We start from the raw sequence: 22,236 nt of genomic DNA on the forward strand, positions 1-22,236 counted from the left end.
AATGGTATCCATCAATTCTTCAAGTGCAAAAGGCGAACGAACCTAAAGCACGCTTCAAGAATTTTTAATTTTGTTTTAGGTTTAGGTATGCCATTCTATAAAGAGGGATGCAAGTTTAGGCAGTCTGAGGAAGATAGAGTGCTCAAGCATAAAAATAAAATCAAAAGAGAGACATAAAATCACCTCATGAACACTTAGATATAGTTCTTGGAATTTTGGAAGTCGGAAGTCCCGGCATGAGCCGAGAGTTCTAGCCTTCGAAAATTCTGGCATTTGGTGCCGAAAGTTCCGGCACTTGAGGACTTAGCCGTTAGCCTGCCTGCGCTCACTCACCCATCGGAAGTCCTGATGGGAGTCAGGAGTTCTAGGTACCAAAACTTTCAGCTCCCATCGGAAGTCACGGCGCTTTGGGACTTAGCCCCCGACTTGGCTCTAGGTTGGGAGTTCTGATGTGAGTCGAAAGTCCTAACTGCTAGAAGTTCCGACGTTCCACCGAAAGTTCCGACTCTAACTATGTTGACCACCTTTGACTGTGCCTTGAACACTGTTTTACAAAGGGCCGGAAGTTCCGGCGATCTGTGTCGGAACTTCCGACCTAGATCTGAATGGTTGGATTTCACTACGAGTATAAATAACTCTCTCCTCTCTTCTAACATAGTACCACTCATTCATTGCTCACCAACGTTCATCCAAAATAGCTCCCAAGCATTCAAGGCACCACTCTCCTCTCCCCATGGCTCCAATCTTTGACCCCCCTAGGGTTTTGAGTGAAAGGAGAGTGGATTGTGTGAGAGAATCACTTTGGCAAGCTTGAGCATTTGATTTCTTTTGTCAAGCCGGTTGGATTTGCATCTATTACTCTTGGGTTCTTGGAACCCTAGCCAGCTAGGCATCGCCCAAGAGCTTCCATCTTATGGAAGAGCCTTGGGAAGTTTGTATTGCCCTTGATTTCTTAGTGAAAAGCTGAAGTAACCTTTGTGGTTGCTTTGAGAGTGGCAAGGAGGTGGAAGAGACTTTGACCTTAGTGGTCACCTCAACAACGAGAACGTAGGAGCTCCTTTGTGGGGTTGTCGGATGTTGGGATAAATCCTTGTATCCCGCGTGCTTATTGTTGTTGTGATTTGTTCTATCATATTTGTTTCTTGTTGGTTTGTCTTCCTCTCCATCTCTCCTCTTAGGGTTTGGACTCAATCTACAGAGTGGTGACCTTTCGGCATCAAAGGAGCAACCCCAACACTTCATCTTACCACTAGGGAGTGAGGTTGTAAGATATCTTTCACTCAAAGTTAATTTTAGCACTTTAGTGAATTTCACGAAGGTGCCGGAACTCCTGACTGTTTGCATCAGAACTTCTAGCTATAGGAAGTTCTAGCCTAAACTATCGGAACTTCTGACTGTCACTAATATTTGACTTTGAGTTTACGTAGAAATTTTTAGACATGCCTATTCACCCCCTAGCCATTGTTTAGATCCTTTTAGAGTCTAATGACTCACCCAAGCTCTGCAATCCTCAAGTTCACAGACATTTGGGAGGAGACATCGAAGGTCGCTCGACAACCTCACCGCCCTACACGGTAAGAGGCTAATGACTCACTGAAGTCCTACACCCTTGAGCTCACAAACACTCAAGAGGAGAGGTCCAAGGTCACTTTACAACCTCACAGCCCCACGCGGAGAAAGATCAATGACTCACCCAAAGTCCACGTCCTAGACTCGCAAATCTAATCTTGGCTGAACAGGTCAAAGGTCGACGAGGTCTCACTCGGATAACACGGTCACAAAACATGTGTGGCCAAACCACATATAGTAGGCAAGCAAAGCCTCACAAAAGGGTTGTAGCAACTCTGGAAGGAGGATTCCTTGAGCTTTTATTCATATATTATATGATTACAAAGCGATGTGTAGGCGATCCACACACAAGGAATGCAAAGATTGATACCACCACACCCTAGTGGTGGTATCACTGAAAGGCCCTCGGGGAACGACATTGTAGGGGAGGCAAGACAAAGCAAAAATCAAACTCACAAGCCCACTCATAGTGTTGTAGCCACAGGGATCAGAACATGGGGAGGAGGAGAGCGGCATGACTGCCTAGCTCCAACAAACACCTTGGCAACCACTCCGATGCCAAGATGGAGCAAAAGGGAGACCAAAGTGTAGCCATGTCACAAAGGCGGCATAGCCCCCTATGCAGCAGCCATGCCATCCTTTCCTCCCCCGCTCACAAGGTCCCTTCTAGCACCAAATGTTGAAGGGGCACCATCAGCTTCCTGGCACTACCGGCAAGGACACATGACGGGAACCACGTGGTTCTCCTCAAACTTCTGTCTCCCATTTCCTCGCTCTCTCAGCAGGAAGGAAGGGAATGATTTGTAGACATAGCCATGAGTGGTTCGAGCAGAAGGAAGGCCCATATTTATAGGCCCAAGGGCAGATTGAACCACCAATGAATCCCACGCCACATGGCAAATCGTGGGAGGTCGTCGCCAACGTTAGATGCCCGCGTGAGGTTGAGGAAATAAAGACCCTCCAAAAGGCAGCGCTGGTACAGCATCAACGAGACCACTTGGCCCCACTGTTGGTATAAATTAATGCACACAGAATAATCCACAAATGCACAGATATTATACTGATGTAGCACTTCACCGGGAGTACCTAGTTTTATATTGAACTCGAGGAAACGTGTGTGAGAATAACCAAATCAAACTTATCCCAACTTCACAATCAAGGCGTAGAGGAGACTGCTAAGGTCTTCTAGTCCTAACTTCGGCAAGCTTTATCTTCTATTGTTCAATTCTAGGAATATTACTAGAGAAAACACAGGCCAAGTATGTTTCCTATAGTAACAAGGTCCTGCTAGGCCTACTAACGGGAGGTGGACTACAAAGGATTCAACGAGGCTATAAGAGTTACCCTCGTGAGCTACCATCGATCCAGAAAATAGGGTACATCCACGAGTAACCGAGTTTAAGCACCAAGCTTACACTACGAATACTACTTTAACCAATGAGCTAGAAGGATTAAAGTACTCAAAAGAGAGTCACAAACCTAAAGAACAATGTGAACAAGATGCTTAATTGAATTAGAAGTCGACTACTAGAGAAATCTTAGAAGTAAGCTCAAGAAGAACTTGATTCTGCTAGGGTACAAGTCATAGAGAGAGCACTGATAGGCTAGGACTCCTCTAAACTCTTCCCTCTCACTCTATCTCTCTATCTCAAATACAAGACTAGATCCTATTGAGGACTAATCTTCTCTTGATTGCTAGCTCTGATCTTGGTGGAAATATGGATTAGGGTTTTCAGCCCTTAGGCTCTCAGGATCAAATGCCAATTCATGCCCTAGAGGGGTGGTGCAGGCAGGTATATATAGGCCAAAGCATCAATCCTGAGCCCTTAGATCAAACTGACTTGAATAAACGGCCAAGATGCAATCCTTAAGGTGGTGGAGAACCGACATAGCAATGAGAGGCTAACATGGGGGCCCATAGGCCGACTGGCCTATTGGTGGGGTCCGGCTAGCCCCACATGTTAGGGGCATGGGCTCTGCTTCAGTGGAGAGCCTCTGTGAGTCTTCTAGAGTCTTTCCACGCTGTTTACGTAGCGGAATTCCGTACTTTCCTTTGACAAATATGTCCTCTGTGGCGATTTTCTGATTAAATCCTAGTGACAGCACAGACTCACCAAAACTCATGGAATTTGTCGGTTTAAACCCCCTAAGTCTATAGTGGTGATCCATTTTAGCCATTTATGCAAGTTATATTGACGGTTTGTGATGAATGTTAACTACGTCCACAAGCTCCCCCACACTTAGGCTTTTACTCGTCCTCGATAAAAGGATAGATTACTCAAGACATAATCTTAGGACAAGACATCAACATAAAACCATTCCTAGTCATGCATGCATTGTAGGATTCAAAGTGTCTACCATGAAACTTTGGGCGGTTGAAGAATAGAACAGCTTTAAACAGATCACCATCTTCCTTCAGTCACGTCAATTGGAGAAATATTTAAGATTTTTTAAAACAAAACATTGATTACCTTCTCCTTTTGTAGTACTCTCAAATCACTATGTATATATATATGTGGTATTTTTTTATCCTCACTAAGGCAGTGATGGTCTTGCCTTCTTTTCACCTACTTCTAAAAGCTTATGTGGAGCTCATATAGGGATAAATACGAGAACATACTTGCATTGCATATATTGTAAAGTCGAAACAAAGATCCAAGGAGAAAAATGTCATACTCTTAGATCTAGATGTGCATGTGTGTGGATATATGTATGGTGGCTAACCTAATTCTACTATGCTCCTTGAAACATCTCTCTTGATTGAAACTTGAAACACTTTGCAAGAAAACATGGGATATCTTATTCATCTCTTTTTTTAGGCTAGCATCTGAGTACCCATTGTTTTAGATATCTCGGACACTTGTCTATTTTTTCAATACTTTTCCTTCTCTTCTCTTTTTTTATGAATAACTTTTGCATAGCCCATGCATGCCTCTTTTTCTGCAGTTGAAACTTTTCAACAGAGACATTTACAAGAACTTGGAGCATTTATCCTAACAAGCATATTTTTGTGTCTATTCCCAGTGTAGGAGTAGAATATTTTTGAGTGGATGGAAAACATATTTTTGCATACTTCTAGTGTAGGAGCAGCAGATATATATGGAGTGTACGTGATCTTGATCTTGAGAGCATGTTAAATTTCCAATTCGGTTCAAAACAGAAAGTATGACATGTGAAAATAGAATGTATTGGGCTCAAACCTGACCAAGGACAAAGCTCAGGGTGAGGCGGCACCATGATGGGCTAGCCGGCCCATAGAGGAGGTTGGGCGGCCTACTCTAGGGGCTGCTCGAGGCCCACTTCATTGGACGTGGTCCTTGGCTCATTATTTTATGATCTTCACGATTTTCGTGGTCGAATTCTGTCTTATTGTTGCAGTGTGTCTCTCCCACACTTGTTTTTCATGTATACCTTTATGCACAACATGTGGAGACAAAACACATATCCAAAAGAAACAGAGAGCAAATAATAATAATAAGACTCCATTAATATCATAAGGCACTTTTTACACAAACCAACCTAAACACAAACTTAGGCGAGTAACATACTATCTTTAAACACTTGACCTAACAACTCATGCCTTATTATCAACTACCTAATTATCACTTCATCATCTTAGCAACAAAATGATTCAAAGCGTTTAAATCTTGTTGTAGACTCTTGCGATAAATGTGTTCTTCGTTGATCCTCTATTCTAAGGTACAGATAACATCGCTTAGATCTTCAATCTTCTTATCTAAGAGGGCAATGGTCATACGAGGGTGTTTTTCCTTATTCTTTGGGAGAGTTGATGGAGCCTTCCTCTTCTTCTCCTTCGGCGGAACAACCTTGATTTGATCTGGCATAGCGCAAACTCCATCAATGGTTGTACATGGGGTGACCAACTTATACTTCGCACATGTAACATCTCCAAACTTATTGGTCTTGACTCCAGTTAGCACCTCGTGTCCCTTCGGAGGAAGGAGGTTGATCTCCTTCATAACCTTGATCAGCTTCTGGACGTCTAGACGAGGCTCTTGTTGGCGTGGCTTGCCTTCAAGAAGTGGGCATGGTGGCAGTGGAGCAATCACCGGACGACGGATGGCTTGGGTGAAGTAAGACTGGCTTGAGCGAATCGGGTGATCCATAGAGGAACGACACTCAGCATAAGCGTGTCGGGCTTCTAATTTAGATCAAAACCGTAGGGGACGATCTGCTTGTTGGCCATGCTGACTAGAGAGGAGGAGAGCTTTCCTACTATTGGAAAGAGGAGGATTTGATGGGATGGCTATGGAGGTAGGCATAGGCTTGCTTATATAGGGGGAACAACTTACAGCAGGGGTCAAGATCTATCCATTAGTGGTCTCGTAACGAGGAAAAATCGAATGCGTCAAAAAACTACGGGGTTGTGGAGAGGAATGTTCTAGAAGATACGAGAGAATAGACTGGGCATGAGGGGGCTGACAGGTGGGTTGGCTGGCATGTAGGTGGGGCCGGCCGGCCCCACACATCATCTTCTTGCATGGGTTTTTCTAACGGTAGTTTCTAATCCCTATCTAATTCTAGAAGGTATATTTATGTGTTATGAAACATAAAGAGGATGGTAGAGGTGTAAATCTATGGTAAAATCATAAAATCTACCTCATCCAAGTCCTCAAGTGGTTTTTAGGATCTAGAAAGATCTTAAGACGGTGGCCATTTACCTTGAATAACATACCTTCATTGTTTTGAAGTGTTACCGCTCCATGCAATGAAGTGTTTATCACCTTGAATGGTCCTTCCATTTGCTTCGAAGTTTTCCATGCCCAAATAATTTCACCCTGAAATTAAAAAGTAATACCTTATCTCCTAGGGTGAACTCCTTCTTCCTGATCCTCTTGTCGTGCCATATCTTCGTTCTCTCCTTGTATATCTTGGTGTTGTGATACGCTTTTTCACGCCATTCATCAAGCTCAGAGAGTTGCATCTTTCTCTTGGTTCCTGCGGCTTTAATGTCCATGTTCCATCACTTGATGGTCCAGTGAGCCTTGAATTCTAGCTCGATAGGTAGATGATAGGTCTTTCTGTAGACAATTTGGTATGGTGACATCTCAAGTGGTGTTTATAGGCTGTTCGGTAAGCCCATAGTGCATCAGGTAGTCTATCCTTCCATGCAGTCCCCATCTTGTTGACCACCTTTTGTAGAATGTTCTTGATTTGTTTATTCGATGTTTCTGCTTGGGCACTTGTCTAAGGATGGTATGAAGAAGTGATATTGTGATAGATCCCATGTCTTGACAAGTAGTTGTGAAAGTTCTTATCAGTGAAGTGAGTTCCTCCATCACTAATCACCATCCTTAGAACTCTGAATCTTGGAAATATTGTCTCTTCAAACATCTTCTTGGAGTTCTTAACATCAGCAGCTCTGCAGGGCATGGCTTCAACCCACTTTGAGACATAGTCAACTACCACCAAGATGTATTCATAGTTCTTTGACTTTGGAAATGGTCCCATGTAGTCGATACCCTAGACATCAAAGAGCTTGATCTAGTGGTTGTTGGTGAGTGGCATGGCATCCCTTAAATTAATGTTCTTGTGCCTCTAACACACTCCACACCTTCGGATGAAGTCCTTCGTGTCTTCATACATGATTGGTCAAAAGAACTCACTTTGCTAGATCTTTGAATGAGTGTGGAATGCACCATAATGTCCTCCATATGGTGATGAGTGGCATCGTTCTATAATCTTGATGCCTTCATCCACTAGTACACATCTCCTGAGTAGGCCATCAAAGCAGACTCCGAAGAGGTACAGTTCATCCTATATGTGGAGATGACTTTCATAGATGAGCTTCCTTTTATTCTCCCTTGGTGGTACATAATCTGCAACCATAAAATTAATAATATTTGTGTACCAGGGGTCGGATTTTGTGACTTTGAAGAGCATATCGTCCCATAGTGAATCGTTAATGGGCAGTTCCTATGAATTCTCAAACTGCATTCTGGACAAGTGATCGGCAACAGAATTTTCTACTCCCTTTTTATCTTTTATTTCTAAGTTAAATTCTTGGAGTAGCAAAATCTATCTTTTTAATCTGGGTTTAGCATCTTTCTTAGTAAGCAAGTATTTCAAAGCAGCATGATTAGTATAAACAATCACCTTGGCTCCTACTAAGTAAGATCTAAACTTGTCAATAGCAAAAACAATAGCTAGGAGTTCTTTTTCAGTTGTTGCATAATTAAGTTGAGGTCCTGTCAAAGTTTTGCTAGCATAAGCAATTGCATGATGTTTTTTATCTTTTGTTTATCCCAAAACTATCCCCAAAGCATAATCACTAGCATCACACATAATTTCAAAAGGTAATGACCAATCAGGGGGTTGAATGATTGATGCGGAGATGAGTGCTTTCTTAAGAATGTTAAAAGATTTCAAGCATACATCATCAAATTCAAAGGGAACATCCTTGGCCAAAAGATTTGTAAGTGGTCTAGCAATATGTGAAAAATCTTTTATGAAGCGGCGGTAAAACCCTGCATGACCAAGAAAACTGTGGATCCCTTTGGTATTTATAGGAGGAGGTAACTGTTCAATTACTTCAATTTTAGCTCTGTCTACCTCTATCCCTCGTTCGGACACCAAGTGTCCAAGCACTGTGCCTTCTCTAACCATAAAATGACATTTTTCCTAATTAAGAACTAAGTGCTTTTCTTCACATCTTTGCAAAACCTTGTCTAAATTTTCAAGACAATCATCGAAAGTTTTTCCATAAACAAAAAAGTCATCCATGAAAACTTCCATGATTTCTTCAATCATATCAGAAAATATAGACATCATGTATCTTTGAAAAGAAGCTAGAGCATTACACAGTCCAAAAGAAATTCTACGGTAAGCATAAGTTCCATATGGACAAGTAAAGGTGGTTTTGCTTTGGTTATCTAGATGGATCGGTATCTGGTGGTAACCTGAATACCCATCAAGGAAACAGAAGGAAGAGTGATTCGCTAGTCGCTCTAACATTTCATCAATGAAGGGCAACGGAAAGAGATCTTTCTTTGTTTCCTTGTTAAGTTTTCGGTACTCAATACACATCCGCCGTCCAATGATGGTTCTTTGAGGGATTAATTCATTCTTTTCATTTTAACAACAGTCATGCCTCCCTCGTTAGGCATAACCTAAACAGGGCTTATTCACTCACTATATGGTATGGGATAGATGATCCCGGTATGCAAGAGTCTCAAGACTTCTTTCTTAACAACCTCTCTCATCACATTATTAAGCCTATGATGTGGCTCCCTTGAAGGTATAGAGTTAGGATCTATAGGGATGTGATGGGTGGAAAGAGCAGGGCTGATTCCCTTAAGGTCTTGGAGAGAGTAGCCAAAAGCAGAGTGATACTTTTCTCAAACAGTTATCAAGCGGAGGGATTCTTCCTGAGAAAGTTATCACTTATGATCATAGGAGAATCCTGATCATTATTAAGAAAAGCATATCTAGGACTAGAAGGCAGGGGTTGAAGCTCAATGGTGGGCTTAGGTGGTTCTAGCAATTTATCTAGAGGTTCAGACTCCATAGGATTTTCTTCTTCCTCCTCGATGAAGAACTAGGCATCATCTTCAAGGTTGGATTCGATCAAGTCATCAAGAGATGCAACCTTAACGTCTTGCATTGGATCTTCTTCAAGAATTGGCTCACTCTTAGTATTTAGAGAATGGTAATGGTATAGAAAGCTTAAAGTTTTTCCCAAGTCTTATATTTAACTTCCCCGTTTGTCCTTCTTGGATAAGTCTTTCTATTGGTTGTCCTATCATCAGGTCAAACTCTATAATATCAAAGACATAGAAGCTCAAATGAACCATACTTCCTTTTACCTAGATAGGGAGGACATACAAAATTCCCAAACTTGGGAGAATGTGTCCTGAAAGACTTTTTAATAACTTTGTTGTTGGGCTTAATGGCATGTGTTTCAATAAATCATGAGCAAAAGATGCAGACATGATATTAACACCCACAACTGGATTGTAAAGAGCATCGAAAGGAGCTTTATTAATTTGGTAATGAATGGATATAGAAGGTGAATCTAAGTGAATCCCATAAGAGGAAAGCTCTGATTCTTCTAACCATTCATTGCTTATAATAGATACTAGCCCTTTCGTAGTCTTTTTAAGGAAAGCTTCCTCAGAAGGGTCTAAAGGTTCTTCATGAAATTATGATTTCCTAGACTTTTGGGGTCTCCTCATGGTATGTTAATTCGAGGTGTTTCCATATTCATCAAAAGGTTCATCCTTGAATTCAAGAATGAAATTCGAAATTGGAGTTTCCTCCTTTTTCGGTGTTCGGGATCTAGGATAACTGAAGCTGGTGATGGGTCTGGTAAGGATTCAGGTTCAGCTATCTAGGATTCCTCCTCTAGCGACTTATTTTCTCCTTCTTTAGGGGTGTTCTCTAAGATTTTAGTAAGAATGTTTCTCCCTGAATTGGTGGAGACATGCAAGAATGAACCTCCTGAAGCCGCATTAAGACGCTTTAAGGTTTTCCTATCAAGACCCATATAAAAGTGTTGAAGAAGAATGGGGTCTCGAATGGCAAGGTCAGAGCCAGTATTAATGAGAGTATTAAAGCATTCCCAAGCCATGCCTAGAGATTCTTTTTCTTTTTGTTTAAAAGATAGAACCTTAGAATGAAGATTGACTACTCTAGAGATGGGAAAGAATTGCAAGCAAAAGCTAAAACACAAGGCTTTCCAATCTTCTTGTCTACTTCCTATGGTGAGATTGTACCAGCATTTCGCTTTTCCCATCAAAGAAAGGGGAAAAAGCTTCCATCGTAAGGTTTTGTCTGACATGCTCGTAATGCATAAGCATGCATAGGTTTGCTCAAACTCATTTAGGTGGGAATAGGGGTTTTCATCATCTTTGCCCAAAAAAGGGTTGATCATGAACCATGTTAATTAAACGTGGGCGCAGCTTATAGCCAGGTGTTAGGATAGGCTTTGAAGACTCTTGTGGCTATAGGCGTGCGCTCGTGGGTGCACCATATTGGTAGATAGGGGTGGATTCTAGATCCATGGTAAAAAGAAAGGAAAAGAATAATGATATAAGGATAAGCTAGGTTCGAAGTTAACTCAGCAACCGTTTCCCAGGCAACGGCGCCAAAAATACTTGTTGGTATAAATTAATGCACACCGAATAATCCACAAGTGGACGGATGTTATACCGATGTAGCACTTCATCGGGAGTACCTAGTTTTATATCAAACTAGAGGAAACGTGTGTGAGAATAACTAAATCTAACTTATCCGAACTTCACAATCAAGGCTAGATAATAGGAGCATAGAGGAGACTGCTAAGGTTTTCTAGTTCTAACTTCGGCAAGCTTTGTCTTCTATTGTTCAATTCTAGGAATATTACTAGAGAAAACACAGGTCGAGTATGTTTTCTATAGTAACAAGGTCCTGCTAGGCCTACTAATGGGATGTGGACTATAAAGGATTCAACAAAGTTATAAGAGTCTCCCTCATGAGCTACCACCGATCCAGAAAATAGGGTACATCCACGAGTAACCAAGTCTAAGCACCATGCTTACACGACGAATACTACTTTAACCTAGGAGCTAGAAGGAATAAAGTAATCAAAAGACAGTCGCAAACCTAAAGAACAACATGAACAAGATGCTTACTTGAATTAGAAGTCGACTACCAGAGAAATCTCAGAAGCAAGCTCAAGAAGAACTTGATTCCACTAGGGTACAAGCCATAGAGAGAGCACCGATAGACCGGGACTCCTCCAAACTCTTTCCTCTCACTCTATCTCTCTATCTCAAATACAAGACTAGATCCTATTGAGGACTAATCTTCTCTTAATTGCTAGCTCTGATCATGGTGGAAATATGGATTAGGGTTTCCAGCCTCAGGCTCTCAGGATCAAATGCCAATTCATGCCCTAGAGGGGGTGTAGGCAGGTATATATAGGCTGAAGCGTCAATCCTAAGCCCTCAGATCAAACCGACTTGAATAAACGGCCAAGATGCAATCATTAAGGCGGTGGAGAACTGACATAGCAACGAGAGGCTGACATGGGGGCCCATAGGCCGGCTGGCCTACAGGTGGGGCTGGGCTGGCCCCACATGTTAGGGGCATGGGCTTTGTTTCAGTGGAGAGCCTTCGGGAGTCTTCCCACACTGTTTACGTAGTGGAATTCCATACTTTCCTTTGATAAATAGGTCCTCCTTTGCGGTTTTCTAATTAAATCCTGCTGACAACATAGACTCACCAAAACTCATGGAATTTGTCAGCTTCAACCCCCTAAGTCTATAGTGGTGATCCATTTTAGCCATTTATGCAAGTTATATTGACGGTTTGCAATGAATGTTAACTGCGTCCATAGCTCCCCCACACTTAGGCTTTTACTCGTCCTTGATAAAAGGATGGATTACTCAAGACATAACCTTAGGACAAGACATCAACATAAAACCATTCCTAGTCATGCCTGCACTGCAGGATTCAAAGTGTCTACCTTGAAACTTTGGGCGGTTGAAGAATAGAACAGCTTGGAGAAATATTTAAGATTTTTTAAAACAAAACATAGCTTATCTTCTCCTTTTGTAGTACTCTCAAATCACTCTATATATATGTGGTATTTTTTATTCTCACTAAGGCAGTGATGGTCTTGCCTTCTTTTCACCTACTTCTAAAAGCTTATGTTGAGCTCAGATAGGGATAAATATGACAACATACTTGCATTGCATATATTGTAAAGTCGAAACAAAGATCCAAGGAGAAAAATGTCATACACTTAGATCAAGATGTGCATGTGTGGATATGTATATGGTGACTAACATAATTCTACTATGCTCCTTGAAACATATCTCTCTTAATTGAAACTTGAAACACTTTGCAAGAAAACATGGGCTATCTTATTCATCTTTTTTTCAGGCGGGCCTCTGAGTACCCATTGTTTTAGATATATCAGACACTTGTCTATTTTTTCAATAATTTTCCTTCTCTTCTCTTTTTTATGAATAACTTTTGCATAGCCCATGCATGTCTCTTTTTCTGCAGTTCAAACTTTTCAACACAGACATTTACAAGAACTTGGAGCATTTATCCTGACAAGCATATTTTTGTGTCTATTCCCAGTGTAGGAGAAGAACATTTTTGAGTGGATGAAAAACATGTTTTTGTGTACTTCTAGTGTAGGAGCAGTGTGGCAGAACCTCCTAAATTATAGGACCCACATGCACTTATCACTGTCCAACGACCTTTGACAACTATGCATATGTTCCTGGTAACTTAAGAAGTCTGTCGGGTGTCCTCGGGGAACCCCGAATCATCCACGATTTCCGAGCAGGACCACATTACAGAGTCATTGTAGTATTACAACATTTATTCAAATATCGACACCAGAGTAAAAACAGCGGAAGTCTTACGATAACATAGTTTACAAACCAGTTGTTTCAAACCTTAAAAACTAAGTTCGATACATATTACAAACCATAGTAGTAGTGGAGTGGCATATTTAACATATACATAACACACAAAATAAACATCCTACCCAAGGATCACACATTTACTTCTCATCGTCAGAACAAACGATAGTCATGCAGCATGATCCAAAACAGATCTGCTCATGAGGCTCACCTGCAACAAGGGTCAACGAACCCTGAGTACAAAAGTACTCAACAAGACTTAACCGAAATATTAACTAATAAACTTAGGAATGCAGGCTCAGGGATTCAAGGTATAGCTTTAACAATGATCAAATTTCTTTTGCGTAAAAGCTCTTTTAACAAAATTCTTTATATAGAAAACTTCATAAGATCATATACAAAGCTGACACGATCCATGTTGAGATCATGAAACTTTATATCCAACACCTTCACAAGCCTTATTCGAGTTCCAGTTATTAATACTACGATGATGAACAGTGAGTTGAGTCTCCATAACCGAGGAGCAACGACGATTCAAACCGATTAAAAACCCAGCTGGGAATTCCAGACCACACGACATATGTAGGTCCCCGACCTGAATATACAAACCTACCCTCGGATCCTCTAAAACAAGAACGGGTCTGCGCCACCCGAGAATACAGTACTCCACCATTCCAGCCCATGGCCACATGGGTACACGCTATTCCCGCCATCTCTCCACTCCCAGTGCGCGAGTAGCCATTCTCATAATAGAATAGCCGAGCAAAGGCTTACCGGAGTATGTGGTTAGTACTACAAATTCTCACCTCATGCAATTCAACAACGGACGTGCCTTAATCGACATAGGCGAAAAGACCCCGCTCACAAGACCTCCATGTCTGGTGGCTCACACTCACCGAGTCCGCCCGGTCTAGATTATTACTCCACATTCCCATATCACATGCTAACATAATTAACCAATGTTCCATTTAAAACTTGCAGGTGGTAGGTAATCACCCGACTTCATCGTTCTACGCATAGCTAAGCAAAACTAGGCATATACGAGTTTAAAACTGGTAATATGGTAAATATGGAATAACAAGGGTGGTAATGCACTAATTAGGCTCTTACTTAACTCCTAATCACTTAATGCAAGTAACGGAAAGCAAAAGCGAAATTAATTTATAAACACAAGGTAGGGTTGTATGCATCCGGGGCTTGCCTTCGTTGACGGAAAAGTCCGGGTTCCTGCGACGTTTCACAAGTATTCGATTCGACCTCAACAGATGGATTAACCTCCTCAACAACTTGACTAACAACCACATGTTCACCTTCGTTCACTACACGTAATAATAATGCCCTGTTTAACATGATGCGGAATACGAAACATGATGCTCGATGATGGATGCAAAAATTAACAATTTGAATATAACTTTCCTTCGCAGTACAGTTGCAAGTCAAACAACTAAATCTTTTTCGTAACACATACATCAATTGCCAAGGTTCATTATCAACTAATGACCCAAGGTCATCACTCAATCCAAAATTTCAAACAAAACCTAAATCATTAAAGGTTACTATTTGCTTTATGAATTAATTATTTAATTCAAAATTATGAAATAAATCAACTTATTCTAATTGAGCTCAAAATTTTATTATATGTGTATTACATGATAAGTAAGTGGCAAAACAAATTTCATAATTTTTGGACAATTAAATAAGCCTAGAAAAATCATGGAAATCCATTTATTAATAAATTGAGCAATTTTTGTCACATTCAAAAATTGCTGAAAAACAATATTTCATATTTTTCTTAAATAATATACATCACACAGAGGTCACACAAAAATTTTATAATTTTTGGAGCTCTAAATAAATCTATACAAAAATAACAAAAACAGATACTATTCATTCATTGCTGAAAATAGAAAATTCCATTTTTGAACTACGCAGTCACTGACAACCCGACCCCACCTGTCATCCCTAACCTCGCGCGTTTGACACGACGGCGACGGCGCTGACCGACGTAAACTCATCGACGGTGAGTCCAACGGCGACGACCAAAGTACCAAAATGATCACCAAGACTAGGCGCATCGATTGACGTCCCTATCAGCACTGATTACGGCCCTATACTAGCTCGTCGTCGACCATGGCGGACGCGGTGGTATGGCAGCGCTACGCCAACGGCGTGCAACCGGTAGAGCTCAAACATGGGATCCAGGAAGCACCAGTGGCTCACCCCGAACGAGTTGAAGCAAGGAGCGAGGTCGGAGAAGCAACGGAGAGGTGTGACGACGATCACGATGATCACGGCGGAGCAAAGATCGTCGATGAGGAAGAACCAGCGACTACAGTGGTCAAAATGAGCAACCAACTATGGATTAAGTACCACAGCATCGAAACGAAATGAAATCAACCAAAACCAGGGACGGAGATGCACTGTGGAGCTCTGGCCGCGGCGAATCGTGCTCGGCGGAGGAGTTGCCGGCCGCGAGGAAGAAGACGATGCAACTCGAGTTCCCGACGAAGACAAGTCGAATTGGTGGGTTGGCTGGACGCGCAAGGAGTAAGCGAAGCTAGAACTAACTTATCAGCGACGGTGGAGCACAACAACGACGACGTGGGCTCGCCGGAGATGAGCAAGGTGACGAGAAAAATAGAGCAAGAAGAAAGGGCAAAGATGACGGTGGCTCAGGCTATAAAGGGGGCCAAGAAGCTCGAGGAAGCTGCGCTATGGCCTTCACGGCGCCAGCGCAATGCCAAAACGGCCATGACCACACCTAGAACGCCAAAGAAGGAAACGCCGGCAATGTAGCTTCGGCGGTGGACACTGTTCACAAAAATTATAGATTTGCCATTCGCCAAATTTCACAAATTACTCTCAAATTTTCATAACAACTCAAAAATCTCCAAAAACAAAAGTTGTTCAAAATGAAAAGTTCTACAACTTTTCTTTAGAAACCTTACTTAAATTCGGCCTACATTTTGAAATGAACTTTTTAATCCAAAGCGGGGATATTTAAGGGATTTTGCCTTTTTAAATAACTTCAAATTTTACTACACAACTTGAAAAACTCCAAAAATAAACTTTGCTTAACTTGTCAAGCTCTACACTTTTTCTTTCGGACTCAACCCCAAAATATGCATAGATTTTGAAATGAGTTTTCAGGGTAGGATTTAAATATTGAAAATCAGGGTTTTCGGAGTTTCAAATCAATACAAAGATTTCAAACTTGATTCAAACAATACCAAGAAATGCTTATAACATAAATGTAAACTTATTTTAGTGAATGCATACAAAGTGTTTAACATGACCAATTGCCTTGCAATGCATATGATGACATGGCCGTTTTAGCATTTAAACATCCAGGGTGTTACAATCCTTCCCCCTAAAAGAAATCTCTCCCTGAGATTCAAAGCCATAGGGTAAGTAATGGAAAAGGAAATGTGTCGCGAGAACACATACAAAATCTGTCCATAAAATAGCTGAGGTCCTTTACAAAATGCAATTTGTAGCAACTGAGCTCAACTAACATTACTCTATTCTATATTGACGCTAGAAACTCTAGAAACTTTTCTAACAAGTAGTCTTCTGATTCCCAAGTAGCTTCCTCTTCTGAATGTTGATTCCATTGTATTTTATAGAATTTGATGGTCCATCTTCAAGTAACACGATCTTTCTAATCTAACACTCGGATAGGATATTCGGAATAAGTTAAATCTGGTTCTAGTTCCACTCCTTCAACTTCAACATTCTGTTCAGACACTCGGAGACACTTCTTCAATTGAGAAACATGGAACACATCATGCACAGCTGCGAGATGTTCAGGTAATTTCAAGCGATATGCCACTTTTCCATACCTCTCCAAAATTTGATATGGTCCAATATATCAGGGTGCCAACTTTCCTTTAACACCAAAACGGGTAACTCCCTTCATTGGTGACACTTTTAGATATACAAAATCTCCTTTGTTAAATACCAATGGTCTCCGTCTTCTATCCGCATAACTCTTTTGTTGAGATTGAGCTATCTTCAAATTACTTTGTATTTGCTTAACCTTGTCTTCTGTTTCTTTCACTAGGTCAACCCCAAAGAATCTCCTTTCTCCAGGCTCAGACCAACTCAGCGATGCTCTGCATCTACGACCATAGAGTGCTTCAAATGGAGCCATTCTAATGCTTTCCTGATAACTATTGTTGTATGAGAACTCGGCCAAAGGTAAGCATTCATCCCACTTATTGGAATAGTTAAGGACACAACACCTTAACATATCTTCAAGTACTTGATTGACTCTTTCAGTCTATCCATCAGTCTGCGGATGATAAGCTGTACTATACAGAAGTTTGGTACCCAATGAAGAATGCAATTGTTTCCAAAAGTTAGAGACAAATTGTGTACCCCTATCTGACACAATAGTCTTGGGTACTCCATGGAGACTCATGATTCTTGCTAAATACATCTTGGCATATTGGATCGTAGGATATATTGTCTTGACTGGAAGAAAATGTGCTGACTTAGTGAGTCGATCTACAATAACCCATACTGAGTCAAACCCCTTTGATGTCTTGGGTAGACCAACAATAAAGTCCATACTTATGTCCTCCCACTTCCAAGATGGAATAGGTAAAGGTTGTAATTCACCAGCAGACCTCAAATGTATAGCTTTCACCTTTTGACAAGTATCACACTTTGCTATATATCTAGCAATCTCTATTTTCATTTTAGTCCACCAGAATCTTTGCTTCAAGTCATGGTACATCTTGTTGCTTCCTGGATGGATAGATAACCTAGTAGCATGTGCCTCTTCTAGAATTGACTGCCACAACTCAGGAACTTTTGGTACCACCAGGCGATCCTTGAACCACAACACATCTTCATCATCAATGCTAAAGCATTCCGCTTTTCCATTCTTGACTCTTTCCTTGATATGGGCTATACCCTTGTTTTCCTTTTGAGTAGCAATAACTTGAATTCGAATAGTGGCTTCAACGATTATGTTGGTCAAACATCCTTGTTGAATTACTTCTACATTCAACTTCTCCATTTCTTGACATAAATTCAAGCCCATTGTTCTCACTGTCAGACAATTGCAATAACTTTTACGACTGAGGGCATCTGCAACCACATTTGCTTTACCAGGGTGATAATGTACTTCTAAATCATAATCCTTAATTAGTTCTAACCATCTTCTTTGTCGCATGTTCAACTCTGACTGAGTAAAGATATACTTTAAGCTCTTATGGTCTGTATACATATGGCACGTATTACCAAGCAGGTAATGCCGCCAAATTTTTAGAGCATGAACCACAGCTGCTAACTCTAGATCGTGAGTCGGATAGTGTTCTTCATGCTGCTTAAGTTGTCCAGATGCATAGGCAATGACTCAGCCTTCTTGCATCAACACACATCCAATACCAATACCTAAAGCATCACAATAGACATCAAACAGCTTTTCGATATCAGGTTGGGCTAACACTGGCACAGTAGTCAACAGTCTCTTCAAAGTCTGGAAAGCCTCCTCACACTCTGATGACCAGACAAACTTGACTTGGTTCTTCAACAACTCAGTTATGGACTTTGATACTTTAGAGAAATCTGGAATAAACCAACGGTAATACCCCACCAAACCCAGAAAATTCCGAACTTGATGAACTGTGGCTGGCGGTTTCCAATCAAGCACATCTTTCACTTTGCTGGGATCAACTGCAACTCCTTCGGCTGACAAGACATGTCCAAGAAATTACACTTCCTTAAGCCAGAAATCAAACTTGCTAATCTTGGCATATAGTTGATGTTCTCTCAAGCGGGTCAGAACAATTTTGAGAAGTTCCGCAAGTTCTTTCTTATTCTTAGAATATACTAAAATGTCATCAATAAACACCACTACAAACTTGTCTAGCTCAGGCATGAATACTGAGTTCATCAGATACATGAAATGAGCTGGAGCATTTGTTAATCCAAAAGACATTACCAAGTATTCATACAATCCATATCTTGTGGTAAATGCCGTTTTGGGTATATCTTCAGGCTTTATCTTGATTTGGTGATATCCTGACCTCAAATCTATCTTGGAGAAAACTTTGGCTCTGGCTAATTGATCAAAAAGCAAATCTATCTGAGGTAATGGATACTTATTTTTGATGATCACTTCATTCAACGGATGATAGTCAACACATAACCTCAAAGTCTCATCTTTCTTTTTCACAAAAATTGCCGGACATCCCCAAGGTGAGGAACTAGGTTGGATAAACCCCTTCTCAATCAATTCTTGTAACTGAGTCTTCAACTCGGCCAATTCCTTAGGTGGCATCCGATAAGCTCTCTGGGAAATAGGAGCTGTTCCAAGTTGTAACTCTATGTTAAACTGTACATCCCTATCAGGTGGTAGACCGGGTAAATCTTCAGGAAACACATCTAGAAATTTACACACTACCAGAATATCTCTAATCTCTTTGACAGCAATTGCACAAATCTTGCCCACTGATCTTCTTAGGGTTGGAAGTTGGATGAGAAGTTGAGAATTACTATCAGGCAAACTCACTCTTAATGTCCTATTCAAAGTATCTATAACAGCCTTATGCTGATACATCCAATTCATTCCCAAGATTACATCTATATCCTGATCCTTAAGGATAATCATGGTAGTGGGAAAAATATGCCCACCTAGGTTTACAGGTACCTGGTATACCATTTCCTTAGTACATAGACGTCCGCCGGGCGACTGTATAAAGAAACTTTCCGTTGTTGCCCCAATTGAAATTTCATACTTCATGACAAATGTTCTATTGATGAATGAATGCGATGTGCCAGAATCAAAAAGTATAACTGCAAGGTGATTGGCAACAGGAAACATACCCATCATCACTGGCTCCCCCTCCGGAATTTCTCCAGCTTGAATATATAGAACACCCATCCTGTCTTCCTCTCATCTTTGCCCTTCTGAGCATTCTGATTATGGTTCTTGTTTGGTGCCTGACCCTATTGTTGATTGGCAGGGGTCTTCTGATAATTTTGATTAGCCTGCCTAGGATATGGACATTCCCTAGAGAAATGACCAGTCCTTCCACAATTGTAACACGGATAGTTATGACTCTGGGACGTTGGAGCATTGCCACTAGAAGCATTGGTTGACTGTGAATTCGGATAGGTTATAGCAGGACGAACCTTTGACTGTTGCCTGGCTTGGAACTATGGCGGATGATAAGGAGGACGATTATGATGTACTGGATGATAAATCACCCTCTGCCTCTTCTGATTTCCCCCAAAAGATCCAGACGGCACACTCTTTTTCTTCTTGAGCTCCTTATGCTGCCGATACTTTGACTCTGAAGCAATTGCAATATTTACTGCCTCATGATAAGTAACATTAGTACAAGTGGTCATCATAGTCTGCAACTTGGTATTTAGGCCACTCATAAACCACCTCTTCTTCTTGGCATCAATATTGACATGTTCTGATGCATATTGGGACAGATGATTAAATCTTCCCACATACTGCATCACGGTTTGATCTCCTTGCTTCAAAGCAAGGAATTCATCCAGCTTCATAGCCATCACTCCTTCAGGGATATAATGGGCCCTGAAGGCAGTACGGAACTCAGCCCAAGTTATTGGAATGCCAGCTGGTTGCATAGCCACTAAGTTTGCCCACCAAGCACTTGCTGCTCCTCTAAGTTGCTGGGTGGCAAACGCAGGTTTCTGATACTCTGTGCATGGAATAAGGTCAAATTTCTGCTCCATGGTTTGAAGCCAGTCATTAGCCTCCAATGGTTCATCTGCCTTGGTGAACACTGGTGGTCTTGTTTCTGTAAAATCAACATATGTAGCCTCCTGTCTGTTATGGTGGCGACCACGGTTTCTATGCATCTGATTTTGATTACTCTGAGCCATCTCATGAAGCAAACGAGAATTTTCGGCCGTCACATTGACAAGTGCGGTTATAGCATCCGCCAGATTTGTTGGAACTGGTGGCGGATCTAGAATACTATCCTCATCTTGTGAAGTTCTAGGAATATACGAACCCCGTGTACGACGCATCTGCTCATAACAAACCAAACTTTATTCACATGTCTTTATTGAATTGTACCAAAGTTTACTCTAGACACATTACATAGAGTTTACTAATGTAAAAACAAACCCGCGAGTACAAAAACAAAACTACATAACTTAACTAGAGCTACTATTATACAACTCTACTCCTTTCCTCAATTACTTCAAACTTTAGGCTCGGTATCCATTCCGGAATTATTACCGCCTTCGTTATCACTTTCATCGATCATTACTAATTCTTCAGGATCTTCTTCTTCTGATTCATCATCATCAGCAAGGATGACACCGGGATCCATGGCATCAGCTTGAGGCTCATGATTCGGATTTAGTAGATTGCTAAGCCTATGAACTTCCTCATGTAGATAGGTATTATGTTCTTCTAAATCTTCTACATAGAATTCTAGCTCATGAGTTCTAGCTCTAGCTACATTTTCTCTCTGCCAAGCTTCATTTCTTCCCTCCACCGTATGAACCAACATACATTCGCAGTTCCTATGCGTGGTGGTGATACGCCTCAATTGATCCTGTAATTCTCCTACCTGTATAGCATCCAAAACCCTATCTCTAGTAGCTTGTGCTAATTCTATAGAAATCCTCTGTATCTCTGCCTGGGGATCAGGCCTAGAACTGCTACTGCTAGCACCGTCATTTCTAGGGGCAAGTTGGTGATGAGGAACTCTTTGGGTCCAGTGGACTTACGGGGCGTCATCTTGGCACGGGCCATACTATAGGAAACCAATTTAATCCAAGTAAGACCATTTGATCCAAATCTAAAAAGTAGCTAAGATGGATTACATTCCTCCAACCAGACTCACTACTTAACTCCAGACTAAGAGGTGAAGGAAGTAACGAGTGAATTATTCATGATGCATGAATCGTTCTTACGAACAAAAACATCAAAGTTTATAATGCACATAAACAACATTTATTTTTATATAGGGCATAGTAATATTACTACTCCACCACACAAAACCTTTTTAATCAAATATGGAATGGTGAGAAAGAAATAAGATAAGTCAGAAGCAATTTGGACCAAATTATCAAGTTAGATTTAGTCATCCCAAATCATTTTGAAGTTTTTGTAAAACAATACAACAAAAACCTTGTAACGATCGCTTTGATACCATTCTGTGGTAGAACCTCCTAAATTATAGACCCAATGCACTTATCACTATCCAACGACCTTTGAAAACTATGCATATGTTCTTGGTAACTTAAGAAGTCTGTCGGGTGTCCTCGGGGAACCCCGAATCAT

The sequence above is a fragment of the Miscanthus floridulus genome, chromosome 7 (genome assembly GCF_019320115.1).
Source record: "Miscanthus floridulus cultivar M001 chromosome 7, ASM1932011v1, whole genome shotgun sequence".
Taxonomy (NCBI): domain Eukaryota; kingdom Viridiplantae; phylum Streptophyta; class Magnoliopsida; order Poales; family Poaceae; genus Miscanthus; species Miscanthus floridulus.